Source organism: Molothrus aeneus, chromosome 8, assembly GCF_037042795.1.
Source record: "Molothrus aeneus isolate 106 chromosome 8, BPBGC_Maene_1.0, whole genome shotgun sequence".
In the NCBI taxonomy this organism is placed as follows: Eukaryota; Metazoa; Chordata; class Aves; order Passeriformes; family Icteridae; genus Molothrus; species Molothrus aeneus.
In genome coordinates, this window is record NC_089653.1 from 8,928,376 (window position 1) to 8,949,807 (window position 21,432).

The following is a 21,432-nucleotide window of genomic DNA, read 5'->3' on the forward strand; positions in this document are numbered from 1 at the left end:
CTGCTCAAAAACAAGTGTTTTGTCCTCTCCATGTGGTACATTCTCAGAAGGGTGTTATTGACTTTTTCTACTCAGGATTTTCAGAGAGGTCCAAGGTATTTGGGAACCTAAGTGTCATTAAGAATCTCATGCCTTTAAGCACCTGTGAAATTCCCAATAAAATAAACAAGGGAATTTGTCTTGATATTTCAAACTCTTCAAAGCACTTTAACTTAGAAATATGAATCTCTGCTGCTTCAGACTAAAAGACTTTGTCCACCAGCTCTAAGAACACAACAAATACAAAAAGCTTTACCATGTGGTCCTGCCCTGGGGTATATAGAGCCACCCTTTATTACTGAGAGCTACTCTACCATTGTTGTAAGTTAATAAAGGTTTCTCTGACTTATCTACCTTTACCACTTTTAATGATAAGTGTTCTTCAGCATCCAGGAAATTCCAGGTGTATTTCACAATGTAGTTGTAGTTGCTAATGTCTGGTGTAAGTCTTTATTCACATCAATGGAAGTATGACATGGCTCCAGACTAAGCCCAGCTGGTGCTGCAAGTGGCACAGGCCACATTTGTATCCTGTCAGCCCCACATCCACTCCAGCCCAGCACTGAAACAACATGGGCTCACAAACTGGTGACTCACAGCACTTTGAAAAACAAACATCAATAACAAATTCAAAGCCTTTTGTCTCTTCTTCAGTAATTTGAATTGAATTACTAATTTCAAAAGTCTGCAAAAACTGCTGTGCTTTGGCAAGGCCTTGAGGGATGCTTCCAGGCCAGCTCCAGTATCCAACAGGCAGCTGTACAAAGGTGTTTAGGCACCTGGAGATACATGAAGTCTCCTAATAAGATCTACAGTGTGAATTAGGATTCTAATTTACTTAGGCAATTCTGAAATCCCATTTAGAGTCTAATGGCTCTTAAGCAAATAAATACCTTGAAAATCTGACTCCAGGTCACTTAAAGTATAAAGATTATAACAATGGATGTCAGCAGTCAGTAGTCTCAACACAAAGGCTGCATGTCTTGTCAGAGGTGAAATTTGCCCTTTAATTCCAGAGACAAATCCCCTGAAAGAAGAATAAAGGACTTTCTAGAATATATATTGAAGAGACTGGGCAGCCTTATTAGTGTAACCATTTGCTACTTACAGATTCTGCACTTTCAAATGAGTATTGAATGGCATAAAAGACAACTATTTCTAATTATATCTAGTATTACTATATATAAACACCACTTTTATAACATTTCCTCCAAGTTAATAGATCACATCATATCAATTATTACAAGGGAGGGTTCTAAACAAACACCAAATAGTGCCTCAAACAGAAAAAGACCGAAAATTATTTCTTAAGCATTGAATAGTGCCAAAATATAAATATAGTCAAACATATATCATTCCCTTACCACCCTCTGGGGATCCTTCCCTTTGTTTAGCTGTCCTGGGAGCAAATACCCAGCTGCCGTTCCCATGGTAGTACAGTTCTATCCCATATCCTTACATCTGATTTTTGCAGATCTGCCACAATATAGTCCAAAGGATAAAAGTTTACAGAAAGGTTTTTGATTCCACTGTAGAACCAGTGGATCTTCTTCACCCTCCTGTCACTGTGCTCTAACAAGAGAAATTAATGCTTTTCTGAAGGCTGAGATGTGAAAGCTAGAATCAGTGCCTGCAATGGTTTAAAAATGGCTTGGTTCTGTTAAAGGCAATGTTGATTAACACCAACTGGGGATGCAATTTTTTTTAACAGAGTCTCTTCTAGGCACAGAAGGGTTTCATTCTTCAGTAGCTAAACTGAGAATACAGTGATTTCAAAATGTGGTTTTAAAAAAAAGTATTTTAAAAACACAAAATCCAGCCTGCACCTAAATATTCCTGGTTTTTCCCTGAAACAATGCAGAGCAGAATTGCAGAACAGTGTGGCTCCCTCATTAAATTGGCCAATGCACGTAAACACAAATGAAATCATGTCTCACTAAAAAATATTTTCTAGCTACTCGCTAAAATAGCTTTGAGAGACCAGGTCCATACATGGAATAAAATGGCTTTCTCTGCCTAAGAAAAGAAGTCTATGCCAAATTCTCCTCTGGAATGACATTTTAACTATTATAAACAGTTTAACAGCAAATGTAGAGCAGAGCAGTGTAGTTTTATACAAACACAGCAACAACACTGAGATTTATTCTGTTCTGAATTAAGCTCTTTATATTGTTTCTACTTAAAAAGGAAAAGTATCAAACACAACAATTCCTACAAATTTCTTTCACAACAAACATTTTCAGCTTCTATTTGTAATTTCACCAAACAAAAGCAGGCCCAAGTCATGTGGCAGAATTTTGGCTGTACTGAAAACACTGTAAGCTTTGCCCTTTCTACCAGTCAGGCAACTTAAATAGGGGCACTATTTTTTAAAAAGAACGACTTTTCCAATAAACTTTGCAACAATAGCCACATGAAACTCTTGGAATACGTGGCTTAAATACGAAGAGATGCTTTTCATAATATCTGCTCGAACCCTTCAACTCATATCAGAAATGCAGAATCTTTATACAGGGACAAAAACCCCTTCCAAGCACTCTGTAACATTCAGAGCATGGTGGGATGAGTCATTAACCCTCACAACTTTCTAGTACACTGTGTACAACCACTCTCATTTTATCTGGGAACACAGGGGAGAAGCAAGAGAAAAAGGCTCATCATCAGCACACAGCATTATGGCAAATAGTAAATAAGACATTCACTTTTTAGCTCTGGTTCACAAGTGGTTCTGAATGTTTGTAAATAAAGCCTAATGAGGATTTACACAGAAACTAAGGACAAAAATGACCAAGTGGGAAGTGTTACAAAGCCACCTGAAACACAGCCCCTGGTAGACCCTGTTCCCCATACCTGACCCCTCTCCAGGACTCAGACACATCTCTCTCCTCATGGTGTCCTGGTGCAGCATCATCATAAATATTCATCAGAGCATGTTTCAGTCCATGACACGTGTGCGGGTGGATTTGGCACGACAACCCCTCCTCCCCATTTCACCTGTGAATTCATGAAGGTGTAAAGTGGTGGGCAGATATCAACAGGAGCACAGAGTTAGCAAGGGGGTGCCAGGCAGCCCAGGCAAGTGGGGGAGAAGCTACTCAATAACCTGAATCTCAGATGCACTAGAATAATTGCTAAAAGAATGAAAAGCCTGGCTGAAAAAGAAATCAGAACAATAGCGACAAAAGAAAAAAATAAGCAGATGGCTACATGTTAAACTAGGATAGAAGAGTGTTTAGAAAAAACAGAATGCCTACATTTAGCCAGGACAATAGCAAAACCAGCAAGAAAGAATTGCTAAGTATTACTTCAGATAAAATTTCAGAATAGCAGCACTGCCAACAAAGAATTACAGAAGCAGGGAATTTTGACTCTAGGCCCATGGATGAGGAAATACAACTGTAATAGTTTAAAGGAGAAATTTCACACAGAACATTTGGATATAGAAATTACAATTGCAGGTCCTGACCAGCCTGGGTCTGACACATATTTTTATCATTATCATAGGACAACTTTAATGGATGATTTTTGTGTCTCATAACAGCCACACAGAGAACTACTTGCTTTTAGGACTTGCGCTATAGCTCATTAGAGATACAAGAGTTGCAACAGCAATGAGCTCTGAATTAAGGTTTTTGTGGCACAAGTATTCTGGGCTTCAATTTGCAGAATTTGGCTATCTTAGAATCTTTATGCAATAAAAGCTGAGTTTACATGACCACTTTGAAACTAGGGCTATGGCTAAACATTCACAAATCGGGGCAGCTGCCTTTCTCAACTCAAGAATTTTGTTTTAATCAATGTTTTGCTTTGTTTTTCAGATAACCTCATATATTAGACATTTTGAATCTTTATTATATTTCATTTTTTCCTGTTTGGTTCAGAACTTTTAGAAATCCCATTTTAATGCTTCCCTCTCAAAATTCCTTCTGTGGTTTTCCAGAGAAACTATAATCCTGCAATGGGACACCTCATTATTGTAATGAAAATAAATCTTCATTTTTCCTTTTCTAAGCATGTTAAGAAGGAGGTTGAAAAGAAGAGAAGAGTTCATACTTAATCATCTGGAGTACTTCATAAACAATTTTAAGTGTCTGAAGAGTATCAATAACTAATTAACTAATTTAAATCTGAGCCTAAGCCATCCAATTTTTATCTCAAATTTAAAATACCATATATATATATACATATATATATATATATATATATAATCTTAAAGGATGCCCAGATTCTGGGTTCAAACCTTACTCATGAAAGAAAAGGAAAACAAAAACGAATTCTGAGAGCACTCAGACACTATTTTGGAGGAGAGAAGGGATCAGCTATAGAGATATCAACATATGAAAGTCACAGAATTTGACTCAGAATTTGACACAGAATTTGACTCAGAATTTGACACAGAATTACATAGATGCTCTTGTCTATCATTAAACAACCTCGTATTGTCACCAACCTCTTTTACTGGTTGCCATCATCCTGCTTGGCAGAGGAAATAAAAAGACCAGTGTCTAATGTTCCAGACAGAAACCATGACAATATATTTAAAAAATGCTGAATTTAAATTCTAGTACAGACTGATTAGATTGAAAGACAAGTTAGAGTGAAATGGTGTCAGGTTCAGTGAACCAAGCGTAAAGGCCTTTATGACTACATTGGCATTTCTGCCTCAGTTGCAGGCATCAGTGACTATATTAGATTAGGTCACCTGAGAATTTAAATAGAATCACACATTTCTAATTAAAAAAAGGGCCCATGTGAGTAATACAGTTCCATATCACCTTAACTACATATTGTAATTACAGTTATAGCAGCACTGCTACTGGGATGTAATTACTGCAACTGAGCTTCTCCATGCTCCATGCAGGCATTTTCATGGGAGCATCATGCAGCATCACCTGAACTTGCATTAGAAACTCAGTGACAAGGATCAGAATGTGAACTGTCCAGGCATAAGGATGGGGCTTTTGCTGCTCTGAGTTGGCTCAGAAATAGAAAGAACAAAACTTAATTTCTATGTAGAATAGTCAGATTCCTTGAAGCAGGAGCTAAAAGTAAGCAAAGGCATTTTCCCTCAAAGAAAATGGACAGTCATTGTACTCGATGGAAAATACACTTCAGTGATCACTCCAAATTCATGATGATGATGGCCCTTAAGGCCAAAAACTACCAACTGAATTAAACTCACCAAACTCTCCTTCCTGTGCTTCTTAAAAAGAGTGATCTGGAATTCTGGGCTATCTTGAAGTACCTACAAAGACAGCTTTCTAGTCAGTTACCAGCCTTAACAGCACCCAAAAATATGGTACCCACCACAGGGTTTCCTTCACAGCATGCTGGTATGATGAATTTCACACAGAGAAGGCATTACAGTCATTTTATATTAACTTTGCAAGTTTGCTTTCCCCAGTTTAGTGTCAGGATTCACCAGAACCACAGATCTGAAAGATTGCACTGGAGTAATCAAATGCAGCTCTAGTGAGAGCAATTTGCTGAAATCCAGGTCAAACTTCTAATTCTAATCTTGCCTGAACTTAGGCCTGAATTGTGTAAACCAGTACAGGAAAAGTGTCACTCTCTCATCCATTTCCTAAAGATAGAAGCAACAATGTGAGGAAGAGCTGAGGCAGTAAAGATTGGCATGTGTCCTCTTCTCTTCTTGCATTCTCCTCAATGTCTTCTCATGGTTGTTCTCCTCCCTCTCCTAAAGCAGCACTTGAGAGGCATGTTCCCCATGGTATTTATGTAGTATTTATAAACCACCAGCTAGTGCAAAGGAGCACCTTATTGCACTAAGACTGCGCAAGGTTCTTAACTATGGAAACAACACCTGAGCTATCTGTGGCTTCACCAATGGCACAATAGGTAGAAGAACGTCATTCACAGCTCTTCAGAAAGGACAGCAGGCACATGCTCTTGCTCCAAAAGCACAAATTCCTTAACAAGCAGATAATGATTTTCAATACTCTTCAATAGCTACTCCAAATGCAGCAGAGGACTCATGACAATTCTCACAGTTTGAACAGTTAGCATTTATCCTACAGAGCATTGAGTACATAGACATACAAATCAACCAAAAACCAGCCCATCACAACGCACTAGTAGAATACTTTATAATCCCCAAAAACATCTAAGGGAAAATGCTTTCTGTTCTATAAATTAGTTTAAGAAAAAAGATCTCATTTTTATACTGCTCTAAGCTTCTCTGAGAATCAGTCAATTAAATTGGCTAGCTGTGTTAAGGTAATTGAGAAGCAGTTCCCAGAAGACATTACATACCTACAAACACAGTACAAACCAAATACATAGAGTTAAGCAAGACAGAAGCAGGACTCTAGCTTGTTTTCTGTCTGGAACTGAAGGACAGAGTGTGACTTTATGAGTTACCTTATTCCCCAGAAAAGGAGGACAATCCTGGTCTGTATTACCAGAGAGATTGTGCCTAGCAGCATTCTCAGCTCTTCCCTCCACTTCAGCCCTATGCATCTGCATCACCCCCAGCAATACACTCATATAAACACTAATCCTTTATCAAAGTTTTACACAGCAAGGCACAGTGGCTTGACTAGGGCCTGATAAAAACCAAAATCCTCTGGCAGAAAGAAATGGAATCATTTCCTAAAGCCAGAGTAATTACTAATCATCAATAATAGCAAAAAAAGATGTTTTCCAAACTTCTTCATGTTCTGTGGAACAGAAATTATGAAGATATCTATACAACTGGTGAGGGGAAAAAAAGTTGCAACTCAGAGATTTTTTTACCTCCAGCAAACAGCAGCTGCCTGGCTGTTTCTTCATACAAAAGTACGTTAAACACATTTTGTATTTCATACAAAAGTATGTGTTCAACAAATTAGTCAATATTTACTACCATAAATTCTATCTTGCTTATCAGTCTAAATATATATAACACAGACTTCCAAGGTAAAATACATAAAAGATGACCTTTTCGGTTCTGTGTCCTCTTTTTTTTTTTCTTTTTTAAATCCCTAAAGCCTGAAAACTTTAAAATGAGAGGGAGAGGTGTTCACATTTTTAATTTTTTTACCACTTGCTCCTTTCATTTAAAATATCACTTCTCTTATTCTGTAGTGTCCTTAGATGTCTTAGACATAAAGCTCCTTCAGCCATCTATCGGAACAAGCTGTTACTTTCTGTTATATTCTGGCAAACAGCAACTTTTCTCCCAAATATTTATTCAGGTGTTCAAAAACATGGAGACTTTATTTGTTTGTTTTAAACTTTTAAGCAATCAAAATAAAAATATTTCTTCCCTGGACGGTTAGCCAACTTCCATTCTTATAATAACCCAGAGATATTTCTACCAGATCATCAATACTGCATATACTCTGGAAGAAATTACTTTTTAAAAAAGGAAAATCAAAGGAAACTGACATGCTTTTCTCTAGAAGAAAACCAGAGGTACAAAACAGAGGGACGCTTTGGGCCTTTTTTTATACAAAATGGAGGAAAAAAAGCATAATAAATCACAAGTGCAGTTTTTATCTTTTTTAGATTACTTAATGAAAGCTTGCAGAAGTCCCCAGAAGAACATTAAATATTTCATACATTTAGTGCATCCTAAATTTCAGGGGGTTATAGAAATTAACAACCCTCTGGTAGTGGACAAACATCTAGCAGGCAGCCAGCTGCTCTGCAAGCCTATCATACACACAATTTTTAGATCCAAAATTATATTTTCTTATTAAATATTAAAGTGGCTGAAAGGGAAATTATTATAAGATTTGCATAACAAACAGAATTGCTTTGGACTAAAAAAAAAAATCTAAAAAGGATTTTTAAGTCAAAGGCAGAAAAACAGCTGATCATAAGAATCCAGCTGAAAGGAGATCGCGTGCTAAATCCCTTCTTCCTTTAGCTAAGAGTATTTTTCTGTTTCCTTGTGCTCCTTTGCTTTTGTGCTTCCAGCTTTCCTAATTTGGACATCCAAAACTTAACCAAGGACTAATCATGTAGATGCTTTCTATAGTAAATGGAGTAGGATAACTAATGGCTCAGAGTAACTAGAGAAGGCTACGATGAAATAAGAAAGGTGCACAATTGATCATTCTGCTGTTCCTTGTCCACACCCTCCTATTCTGGCTGGGTCAGCACAGAGCACAAGGGTCTCCTGGTCCACACCTGGGAGCTCAAGGCACAAGAGCCCAACTCCCAGCAGGGAGAATGGCCACCTTTACTTTTATAGTTGCAGTGAAATTCGTGCACAGTCCTTCTCTCAACATAAGCCTACAAGATCTGTGATCCATGCTAGGCCAGCTGTCACAACAAAAGCTAATTCTGCCACATCCATGTCCCTGATTGATCTGGAGTTGGCCTTTACAAAAAAGAAAAAAGAACTAGATGCAAACTGATGGACCCAAATACCCTCTAAGTCATTGGTTGGTCAATGTTAGCGTTGTTAACAGTGCTAACAAAAAAGGAGTAAACTTATGTAAGTATTTTAAGAGGGCTTGAACATGTAATTCACAGCCAAGGATGTGAATACTGTGGTATACTGAGTGAATTCAGCATCATCCAGTCTGAAATTCAAGCAACAGAGGTTCTTCTATAGGAACCATCAGGGACCTTGGGAAGATCCATGACACTTGTTAACTTTACCTTCACATATAAAGTGAGTGTCTGAGGTATAGAATGGTTGGGGGAATAAACAGTTATTTTAATGCTGGGGTATACAGTGAATTGAATTGTGTGATTAGTGATTGAAGAGCTGCTCCTCTATTACATGGCCCATTTGGCTCAAGAGTCTCCCTGTGCTATCACTGTTGTGTGAGCATAAATAAGTCTTCTGCTCTTGATCATACCAGGACACCTTTTGGGTATGCTCTCTGTTGCATACAACTAAAAAAGAAATTTTTCTCACTTGCACTCAGACCTGGCATCAGGTTAGGCTCCAAATACTCGATCTATGCTTTGGGTTCAGATCTCAGCATCAGCACTGTATCCAGCTGGGTTACAATGCAGTTCCTCAAGTCAGTGTGCCTGATAGCACACAGTACACACAGAGAACAACTTAATGGAAACAGAATACCTCAGTGGGAAATTATAACTTTTACAGGAACATATGGCCCACAACCACTCAGTGTCTAGAAAAGTATTTATTTCAACATTTCATAGAGGGGAAAGCAAAATAGAAAGATACATACACTGCTTTTGAAAACCTTGTCACTAGCAGACTTACACAAAGCACTGACCAAACAAAACAAAATGTAGAAAATTCCAGCATTTAGCATGGAAGCTTATGGAAGGGAAGATGATTAAATCAACTCCAGCAATGACTTTTTTTTCCCACAAAGATAGCGTCTACAGTTCTATTGTACTTTCCACTCACAGTGACTCAAAAGTCACTCCCATAAACCACACGTGGTGAAAGTTCCTGTACTCACTACAGGGAGCACAGATGCTTCTGGGGAAGATTACGACAGATGCTTGGAGCTGTGACTCTATGGCATATCCAAAATTAGTGGAGTTACCAGAATTAATGGCTCTCTACACTTACAAAATGCTAAGTGTTAAGACAACCAGATCTCTTGCTCCCATTATCTCTTGAGTTCACCAGCCACTTGCTGTGGATGGTAGCACAGTCAGCATGCACCTAGCAGGGACTGCCTTGCACTGAGCCATCAGCATTGCTTCCCGCAGAATCCATGTTTTCACATAAGTTCACGTGTTAGCTGTGGGTAGAACATCCCTCTCCTGTCCCAAAATCATCTTGGACATTAGCACAAATAAACCAGGGTTCCTACTGCACAGTAGAAGGCTACCCTGACTGGGCTGGATCCTTCAGCCACTTCGGAGACGAGAGAGTAGAAGCATAAAAGAACGTTGTGTAATTTACACGTCACCCTGCACTATATCAGTAACAGAGCTGGAAATAGAAACCTCCCCTTTCAGACACTGCATCAAGAGGCGTGACAGGTGCTTCAGAGAGCCCTGTTCCAAAGCATGTGTCAACTAGAGCATGGGCATATCGCGCTGCAGGGAGGAAAGGACTGCTGCTGAGACAGGCTCAGTGAAGCTTGCTGTTAAACACTTTCCCCTACATCTATCCTCTACTCAGTCACCAGCTTGCAGAAGGTGAATTATCACCTGTACCTATGCACGTATATGATGACAAGAGGAGGTAACATGACTCACTTCTAATAGAGCCTTAATAATGAAAAGCAGTGATTCCAATGCTCCTTATTGAAGCAAAATGGTCTTCATTTCAGAAGTAGCCTTTCCAACTACAAAATAAATTGCATTCTCAGACCTGGCCTTAGTTTATTAAGCCATTAGAAACAGAATTGATTAATTAAATCTGAATTAAAACAAGGACAGACCATGGCTTGGCAAGATGCCACGTAAAGCAGACTTTTCACAGGATTAAGCTCTGTCTGAGGAGCTAACTGTCAACCAAAGGCTAGTTCAGGATGAAGGAGTCACCCAAGACAAGGAGATCTGTGACACCCAGCAGCTCAAGTAGTGAGAACTTCTTGTCACTCAATGCCACTAGGCAAACAGAGGCTTCGGGGTGTCCTTGTACTCAGGACTGACAAATTACTTCTGTTGCCAGGTGACTGAATTTTTATCATAGCTGATTTGCCAGAAAAGCAGCATGATATTTCTGAAGGTCATGAGTTTATATACAATTATTATGTTTGATTTTTTTTTTAATTCAACAGTAGATTTCAGTTCCGTAAGCTTCACCAAATTGACTTATATGACTGTATAACCTGGATGGGATCCAATTGCTGAGCACTGAGTTAGTATCCACTAACAGTGATTTTGCTTTAGCTTATGTATCAGGGAATGTACTCCTTCATCCTGAACACATGGGTCTTAAAGCCTGTAATCAGCCTGAAATGCCTGTAGACTTTTCCAATCTTCACCAGAAAGGTGGGAGACCTCATGGTCTTTGTGCTGCTACTGTACTGCAAAATACTAATAGAAGCATAAAACTTCTGATAGGCATGAAATAATTTATCATAAAATTTTAGTTTTCCTGTAAAAGAAATGAAACTATCTATGAAATGTCTATCATATATCTTAGCCAAAGGCTTGTAAATTTCCATTATAGAACAAGGAGATATGATGAATTAGTCACAGGATTTCACAGGGCTGAACTAGAAGCCTTTATGAATACCAGACTTTGCAAATTAGATTACATTATTTTTAAAAGCAAAAAACAAACAACGAACAACACAACACAGTACTTCACCTAAAGAGGTAATGTTTGAGGAAAAGGAGGAGAAATGTCACATTCAATAAAAAGAAAACTTACACAGTTCCAGTGTCAACAAGAAATTAAAATGGTCATTTAAATACATTAAGAGTGGGAAATTTTCTGTGTTGGAAGGGAGAGCTAGAGATGCCCACATTGTCTTTTCTTACTGGACTGTGAACTGGTGGTATCTGTGGCACTCTCCAGAGCTACTCTATCAACTCTTTTTGAGGAATCTATACAAGCCCTAGAGATACAGGGAACACTGAACCACTCATGACTGGAACTTCCCCTTGTGCTGACCTCTGGAAATTGCAAACATCTTCTCTTCACAGCAGGGAATTTCTGCAGTGGTGGATAGAATCACAGGCCCAACAATGTGGTGTTCAAGAGGTGTTTTTGTCATCTCCTGTGAAACATGTCACCTAGGGTATGGCAGTAATGGGCTACACCATCCACTGAGCCTCAAATGTTGCTCAAAAGCAACAACAATGCCATTGCAGTATTTCCACAGTCTCTCTCACTCTCTATTAATTCCAGACCAATGTACTGAAATTTAAAAATCAAAAGGGAGAAATTATTTAACATGCTATCCTGACAACTCAGCCCAAAATCCTTGTGGATGAATCTAGCTGATTGAAGGCAATGAGAGATTGTTTCCATCAAGTCCAATAAGTTTGGATCAGATATTAAATCCCTTGCACTGGTAAAGGCTAAATAACAGCTAACAGTTACAGCTTGATGAAGCATGAGTCACAAAATACCACAGCTCACCCAGTGTCTGAGCTCTAGTGAGGCAGTATCAGCAGCAGAACATTTGTTCAGATCAACACAATGAGCACATGCCTAACGTGATGGGTTTCACTGGGCACAAATAACGCGCATCTGAGCTGTTCACAGCTTGTTTGTTCTAGTAAAAAACAATGCAAGACAGCCCGGCAGAACAAAAGTGAAGGCTGTGAGATGGCAAAGGGTTGCTGTTGTTGTTGTTGATCTCTCTTTAACAGGCCTCACAACATAGCAGGTGATTCTCCAGATGCTATCTCCCAATCTTACAAATGCACACATTAGGACTCTGTAAAACCCTCTCCCGAGGGAAAAGCTGAAGAAGCTGAGGTGAGATGCTGAGGTGCTTCTACTCTTGCCAGAAAACTGATTGCAAAACAAGAAACCTGGATTGTTTTTAATCAAAATTCCACCCAAAGGGAAACAGGCACACAAAATATGTACATTGAGGAAAAAGACTTATTGGCAGGAGTGCCATGAGTTAAAGCCAGCTGTAGGGAGAAGGAACACCTCTGCCTCATTCATTTCCTGCATTGAACAGAGTGATTTTATATGGAATGTCTGGCTGCTAAGTCCATACCAGTTTCCACCCTTCAGAGCTAAGTAACAGTACTCCCTTCTGTCTCTCCATGGCTGCTAACCCAGTGATCTCCATCTCGTCTTCTTGCTTGATAAATCCTTTCTCTTGGAGTTCTTACTGTTTGGTTTTAGCACCAATACAGATATCAACTAGTTTTTTTAATAAAAGATCACAACAATTATGTAAAGATACATCATATCTCTCAGCTAATTAGAAATAAAACATGAGTAACATGGTTTAAGTCTAATAATCACTCATTCAACACCATAAACACAAAGACTGATGGCCAGTCATTTACCCTATTCATATTCATTTATTATACAATGGGGTGCAGTGACCCAGAAATTGTAATAGGAAATGGTCTCTGAGGGTTTTGTTTCCTTTTTTTAAGTAGAAATTATTTTTAAGAAAACAAGCACAGCCTTGTGATTAAAACATAGGTATTTTTAGAATAGCGTTCTATAGACCATGTAGCAAACTAAAGCAATAAATTATACATATTTTAAGAACCCTTTCATTAAAAGCTTACTGTTAATAAGTATACCCAGGCTTGAAGATCTGTTCTGTCATGAGTATGTCATACAGCCAGTAAAACAGCAATCCCTCTGTGAAGCCATTGTGAAGTTTCTTTTCTTTCCAGTACTTTCAGGATTTGTTTATGGATAACATATCTCACAACTGAATAAGCAGTGTATTACTTATGAAAGTCCTCACAAAGGAAATCTCACAAAACAATGTGAACTGCTAGAAAAGAGAGATTAGAATGTCTGTGAGGTTTTTTCTGCTAGGTTTTTCTGCTACCGCATACCTGTCTGAGGCAGGAAAAGACTCACTACCAAGTACACAAACTCCCCAGTAATGCCAGATCACAGACCAAAGCCAAACTACAAAGGAAAGGAAAAGGTGGAGCCCCCCAGGCCTCCTGTCATTCCTCAGGCAAGAGTCCATGTCAGCAGCACTATGCCCCGTTGTCTTTTCATCCTTCTCCCAGTCTTTCCTATCCCAGTCTTCCCACTGGCTTAGTCCAAAAGCTGTCTCTGGTGTATTTGCACAAGCCTATTCTTATGAGGACTTTGATCTTAGCTGGTACCAGTGCTCTTTGAATCCAGGCAGTAAAACAGAAAAAAGGTCCAGAACGATAATACATTGTTTGTGTACACATCTGTGCACTACCATATGTGTAACTAAGCACCACTTTTAGGAGAATCACAACACCATTTGTACAGATCTTGGAAACACCTAGATGTTAGAATAGCAAGTGAAGTATTTTCTTGCCTTTCACAAGTTTTAAATTCAAATCCAGTGTCTTCAGTGTCTGAGGAAATGTGATTTCCAGGTTTGGAGTCTCAGATTCTATGATTTTTTTGTACATTTGTATAGTTGGCTGTAAAGATTCAAAACTCACAAATGCGCTAAGAGATGGTGCCCAATAATACAGCAAGGTAGGACACAAACCACGTGCTCTTCATGACTGTGTGTCTATTCCAGACTTATAACAGTACTGTTGCTTGGTACATCCTATCTTCTAGAAAGTTAACTTTCTGCCACATGGATTTGCATTTATTGTACATTCACGTATCATCTTACATGAAGAAAGCACACATCTGCTGGACATATAAGTTCTCAAAAAAGAAACAGTTATTTGGTTACTCACCCAACTGAAAGATTCAGAGATGTACAATAGAGAAAGAGAGAAGAAACTGAAGCAAAGATAGAGTGAGAAAATGAATACTTACACAACCTTTGAACTTGTCAGTCTTTTATAGGAAGTTATATAAATTCTTAACACATATTATAAGAAGGCTTCCTCTCATATCGTAATCTCTTTGAAGAAAAGTGTATAGAGATAGGATTAAAAAATTAAAGCATGTAAAATATTTAGTGGGCTGTTCCAAAAATTAATCAGCCTAAAAGCTTTCAGTCTAGTTGTACTGACAGCTCAAACAGACTTTTCAAGACAAGAAACAAAACCAAATATCTAGTCACCTATTAAAATGTGTAATAAGAGTACTACTTCTCGCTCCTCAAATGTCACACTGCATCAAGAGAAACTGCAATATCTAATGATTTTTTCTGGAAGCTGTAACTCTGGGGCATATATAGCTTTTACCTGCCCCCCAACATGTTTGTGTATGTGATATATTCTTTTCCGATTTTGCAGAGTTGTGCCCAACAGGCTTGTGGGAAGATATCTTCTTGAAACACATTATACTGGAACAGGGCAGTGAACAGAAATTCATTGCAATTTTTTTGCAACAAAAGACATGACTGGTAATTCGAAATTGATACATCACTGAATACCACGTGCCATATCTTTCACACTACCTGACGGAGGGAATTCCACACAAAGAGCTTCTCTAAGGCTTCTGGAGACAGAGATTGTATCCTCACAACTGTGTGGAGCACTGAATTCACCTCCTGGAAATAACCTCAGGATGAGCATTCAGTGACTCTGCTGGCATTGCCAGAGAAAAAGCTTAGAAACAGCCAGCACAATGAGGAGACTCTCCACAGTACAGCCTCTAGTCAAGTATTCTATGCTTGCAGTGACAATTTCAGATGAGGCAAGATGAGGTGGGAATCATCTGAAAATAGCCCACAGTCTTACAGTATCTGCTGCAAGGACTCACAGCCTTTTTAGGCAGCTTCAACTCCCACTCAGTTCAGACGTTTTGTTAGGATGAAGTCAGACCCCAGGTGCATTACCCAATATGTAGGACCTGGGTCATCCTCCAAGGCACAACATAGACACCAACAGGTCACCCAATCTTCCTGGGGTCTCCTCCCCTGCCAAGCACTGGTCTGCCTCCTGTCATGACCATACAAAACTCAATTCAGAGTTAAGCAAAAAACTGCCAACCACACTTTAATATCCAACAAGTGTCTGTGGAGCTCAGTGCTGTATGACTGGCAACTCTCTCAGTACAGCTTATATTTTGTGACTGGCTTGTCCCCAAAACATAAGGGGCTTCCCATAAGGATTAGAGGTACTTCACAGGCAAATAAATTTCAGCCAAGTTTTCAGAAAAGCAACCATTTATAAAACCAACACTTCATTCCATAAAATTCTACAAAATTGACCAACAGAAGGAAGTTACAAGTACCACCACTGCAAAGACATGTCTTACTTGAACAGTTTTTCCCAGTATTTAAAGAGCTCAGTCAGAGCACATCACAATAGAATAAACAGAGCAGGAAACAGACCTAGTTCAATCTTGTACTCTTTCTTGCTTAAGTAACACCAATGACAAAAGGATAAATAACTATTAATTTACCTAGACTGGTTTTTTTAAATTATATCCTTACCTACCATAAATGCTGTACAAATTACAGATGGATTGATATGAATATTTTTAAGATAACACCTGCTATAACTCCAGATTATGTCAAACAAGATTCTGTGCTGATGCAGGGCTCATTGCTTTTTCTTAGCTCCTCTAAACTGTGGTCTTGATCAAAGTGAGTGCTACTACTACCTCACGTGTAGCTGGGCAAAAGCTCAAGTGCATAGGCCCTAAATCTGGCCCTTCTCTCTTATGGCTGCACATGCCTAACTCGCCTTGCCTAACTTGGAAAAACCATGCCTGTGATTATAAAAAGGCATTTGACTCCAAGGACCATTAGACTTGGCCTTCTGGCACCACTGGTATGTCTCTTGTAATGGCAACACTGCAGACACTGGAAAGTGGTAGCAAATTCACAAAGCTCATCATAATAACTCATCAACCACTACTTCTGACTCTTAAATTATAGAATCGATACCAACATAGAAAAAAGGAAAATGAACTCATATTCTGGTATCAGTCTCTTTTTCCAAACTGTCACCTTCATTCTAATTATGTTCATTCTGCTCTAAGAAAATATAACTTCTGTTACTTATGTGAATGAGGGTTGCAGTGTTTATTCAAAACCAGAAGAGCCTTCTGGTCTTGGGGCAGACTTCATTCATATTGTGATTATGTGCAAATAATTGATTCTTTGAAAGACCATTATAGCTATAAATCAATTCTGTAGACAAACTGCATTTTCCTGCATGCTCCCATTTCCTGTCTACCCATTTTGATGGAGGCATTGAAAAGCCTCAGCTGTTACAGCACCAAATACTCTTCTCTTACTTCTCAGTGTAAGAGGAAGTAGAATTATTTCAGAAGTTTTCCTAGCAAAGAATAATTTTAGCAACAGTTTGCTTTCTAAGATAAGGTCACTCACTTCAAAGTTTTTATTGTTTATGAAGAGGGAAAACATCAATAAACTGTTACAAGATTGGCTATGGATATAAAAGATAAATTTTTTTAGAAATTGCTTTACCTCTCCACATCTCATTTCCTTCAACTGGAAAGTGATAGCAGAGTTGCCTGCTATGCTCACATTTGTAGATAAGAAACAGACTTAGTGCTACACTGTAATTCTGTGGCTAGAGAGACTTCATACAGGATATGGAAGCAACTTGCCCAAAAATCAATCTAGATCATCTCCTCTTACTCTGAATAGGTAAGAAATCCAAATACCCAGGCTTACATTGTACGCATTAGATAGATGTCAAGATATAAAGAAAGTGAGAAAGAATAAAATACCAACTGACATATGGGCATTTACACACCCAAATTCCAATACAAAGTGTCTGATCTGAGAAGCGCATTACAAACCAGTTTTTCTACCTCATTATTCTCATCTAATAGTATTTGTTTTCCTAAACACATTCCAACGAACAGCATCCATGATGCAAGAATCCAAAATTACTTAATCATGCTTCATTATATCTTAGTGAAGCCATGAAAAAGGATATACAGAAGTGCTATTTCTCCCAGTATTTAAATAGTATTTCTGTCTGTGATAGCACATAGTGTCTGTTTTAGCAACCCTAATGAGAGTGAGGCATGACTATTATCTAGTTGGCAGAGTTATCACAAAGTGTCTGACCACCACTGCCCAAGCAGTTTGGCATGGATCAATTTTCATGCAAAAAGAATTCAGAAGTGCTGAGAACCCAAGCACATATGGCATCAGTATGACACCTTCTTTGAAAGACACCTACAGTAGCACACTTGCCTTTACTGTCATGCTTGGGTAAGCATTCTCTTGGCTGAGTGTGAAGACATGACAGTATCACTTCCCATAGCCTGTCCTATAACTGATCCAAATACTGAGCCCAAAACCTGCTTATACTGTAATAAGCAGAACGGTCACAATACAGTCTGCAAAGGAAGCTGAAATCATACTAAAGCCTAAGGTCAGGTTCATAAAGCCTTATTTAGATATACAGACTAAGTATCAGTCACCCAAGGAAAAGGAAAAAGTGAAGGAAAGCATCTGGGTATCCAACATTGTTGAAAACCCAGGCTTTTATATTCCTACTTCAGAGATCCTAAGCAGCAAGTAAAAGCCCTAGCATAGTCTTTTACACAATAAAAGTAAAGACTAAAACAACCTACCCATGACTGAGAACTTCAAAGGTCTGAAGTAAAAACAATTTTCAAAGAACACTGAACTTTATCCATGCTGCCAGCACATTTCCCAATGCTGAATAAATCCAAATCAAATATCTCACACACACACACCAAAAAAAAAAAAAAGGCAAGATTCTCAGCTGAAAACTTGTCTGTTCTTAAAGGCACAGCAGTTTCATTAATCCTATAGGTAATCTCTGCTCTAATATAAATTACACTAATCAATGAAAGTGCTGACCCTGTCTTAACTTGCACCTGCACCACAAACAACACACACTGTACAACCTAATTCCTTAATGCTCATTCACATATATAGCACCACAGCAGATAATGGGATTATGGAAGAGATTGAAGACTTCAGAATCAGACCAACAGAACTTCTGTGGCTACTTGCAAAGGACTCAGCAGAGAGAGAAAACATCACAATTGTTCATCCATCTTAGGAGATATACATTATAGTTTTTGCTTAAAGCAAACAGAACCAGCAAAGGGCACTGTTGTGGTCTCCCCATCTGCACTGTGCTGTCATAAGACCAAAAGGGCATTTAGCAAAGTCAAGATACAAAAAACTTAAAAATAACACCAAAGAAACATGGAGGAACAGAGAATGAACCAGTGTAGCTCTCTACTGCAGAACACCATTGTGACAAAGCAGTCTGTAGTAGGTTCATCAATTAATTAGCACATTGTATACAGTAACACAACAGTATGTGTAAATTCTGTGAACGTCTGCTGCCATGTCTCAATAGTGACCCGAGTGTGCGCGCACACACACTACACCCACAAACACAGCACACTCTTCAAAATACAATGTGTAATTTTCACAAAGGTTTAACATTCCTGGTTTTCCCCCAGATTCAACCTTTGCAAAAGCAGTAAACTTGTAATTCAACATTTGCAGAATGCTTCAAAGTTTCTCCAAGTTCTCCTTTCCCCCTACTCCAAATATTTTCCCTCCCCTACAAACAGAAAACACAAGAAGAGACCTGTTTATCACATGACCGTCCTTTGGAGGAACCCTTACATTTGTACCCTTTGAATCACTTATGTATCAAAGAAAAAGGAAGCTGCTAATAATACTCACATGGAGCACATAATTCTTAGCTTCCTGACTTTTAGATTAGCCTCCTGGGCATGTGAAATTTACTAAGCACTGTTTCTTTCTTCTTCTAAGCACCTTAGGTGTGAGCTTGTGTGTATGTGCGTTTCTCTGTCTGTATACAAAATATCTGATGTATTCCAAAAAAGGAACACCTCCTGTGTTTTAACTCTATAAATATCACTACTTATATCACTACTTTATATATATCATTATGAATCTATATTGGCTTTACAGAACAGGATTATCTTTAAAAATAACTATTTGTATTTAAAGATAATAAGTACGCCTACGGAAGAAAAGGGGAGTGCAAAAGAAAAGGAAATGGGATTCATTAGGGACATTCAAATGTGATACATACATGTTTTTGGTATGTCTACCCATGCAGCAGAACCAATGTGGTCCAGCCTTTAGAAGCCAAGAGGTACCAATCAGTCACTAACCTTGTGCAAGTTAAACCAGCCCTTGCCTTGTCTCATGTCTTAGAGAGAGAAGCATTTGGGACAGATGTCTTTTTATGCCAAGGTATCAAGACATACAAGAGAGAACCATCTTCAAGTGGCATAATCAATAAAATGAAATACTAATATACCAAATATTTATGCAAAGCAGCAGCAATAATAGCAATACCACGCAGAATATAAAAGCAACAACTACAAGTAAGGAAACACTGCTCTTTGGGCAGAAGAGTGAAGAAAAGATTCTACTTAGAACAAATCCCACTATCAACCATCTGGATTCCACTCAGGTGCCCTTGATCTGGGAGCTCCTTTATTGAACCTATACATAAAGGAGTAACAACCACGGCACTGACACGAGTGTAGGCCACTTACTGGTTAAAAATCAAACAAGGGTAACAGCAGGAGCCCAGGCAGTTTTGCTGAAATGAGATCTGCACAGCAGGGCAGGCATGGCTTTTCTTCATTACCCTAATAGCCTAATAAATAAATAAGGAATTGTTGTGTCCATGGCAATCATGCTGGTGATTTTTTTCTCCTTCTCTTCCAAGACACCTCACGATTGAGGTAGCCATACCCCAGCTGCAGAATCTGATCTGTAAATAAAAAACTGAGAGCTAAATGAAGCCCTTTCTCTGATAGGATTTGACCAAAATCCTCTGCATATTCTCAGACATTTATACCACCTACCATTCATGAGGCACTGGTGATACCTGAAGCTGTTGCCAATTATTTTTCACTCCTGAATTCCTTATGAACTGCTTGCAAAAGGTATTTACACCTCTGCAGAGAAGCACACAAAATACAAATCTTCAGAAACAATAGAGTGAGACCAACCAGTAGCCTCTTTTCCACTCAAAGACACAACGGTTTCATACCCTGCCATTCCCAGCTTCTGTTTTTATCCAAACTACAGCAAGTGTTGGCTTCCTAAAGTACAGTATTCTCAGCATGTCGCACGCAGGGCAGCATCCATGCGCCGCTGACTTGGTAATTGCATTATCTGCAGCCGCTGATGAATGAACAACCGTAATGCATACATCCTGGCTTTAGCCCTCTCGGGACGAGTAGACACACACTGCCCGCACCAGATTCACTCAGTTTGCTGAGTCCGAAGGTATACAAAAAAATGCCCGTGCGCATTCCCTCTCATTTTAAAAGCAATGTTGTAATCTGCTCTCCCTTCCCCCTAACAGAAATACAGCACCTCTATTTACAAGCACGAGAAGCTCATTCCCAAACCTACTTCTCTGCATCTGCAATCTATTCTACCTGCAAATAATAAGGCTTGAGTAAAGGCTCGAAAAAAATATGTGGTGTAACATCGACACCGTCTCTGGATACTAGGAAGAGAGGCGCTAATATCCCATAGCATGATGGCCCTTTAAAGAACGACTAGTCCTTATGGGTATAAATAATCTGAAGAATAAAATGGAGCCAAGGCGATTTCCATTGCAGACGGAGGGCAATGACCAGCTGCCATAGCTACGAAAGCCCCGGCCGACCCGCAAAGTTCCCCGCGCAGAGGAGCTTACCTCGGAGCGGCACGGCAGCCTCCGTGCCCGCCCGGACGGGACGCCGCAGCCGCGCCGAGCCGCGGCTCCCCGGCAGGCGGCGGCCGCGATGGGCACCGCCCCCCGCCCGCCCGGCGGCAGCGGCGCGGGAACCACCCGCTCGGCGCCGGCACGGAGCGAGCCCCTGCCGGGAACCAGGAGCAAAGAGGGCCTGCGCTTCCCAGCCGGGAAAGCGAGCCCAGGCCGGAGCGGAGGAAGGCGGGAGCAGCCCGGGAACGGGGGCGCGGAGAGCCC

The 21,432-nt window shown here is 39.5% G+C and overlaps 1 protein-coding gene across 20 annotated transcripts in view; it reads right to left on the minus strand.

Annotated features, from left to right (window-relative positions):
* SORBS1 (sorbin and SH3 domain containing 1) overlaps nt 1-21,223 on the minus strand; it is a 157,672-nt gene extending 136,449 nt beyond the window's left edge. For 6 of the 20 annotated variants that reach the window (XM_066554421.1, XM_066554420.1, XM_066554424.1 and 3 more), the window contains exon 1: nt 21,160-21,223. The gene's annotated coding sequence lies outside the window, so the exon portion shown is untranslated. The remainder of the gene's footprint in view (nt 1-21,159) is intronic. The other 14 variants (XM_066554443.1, XM_066554442.1, XM_066554435.1 and 11 more) reach the window with 4 other exon arrangements.
* Between the last annotated feature and the right edge of the window lie 209 nt (nt 21,224-21,432).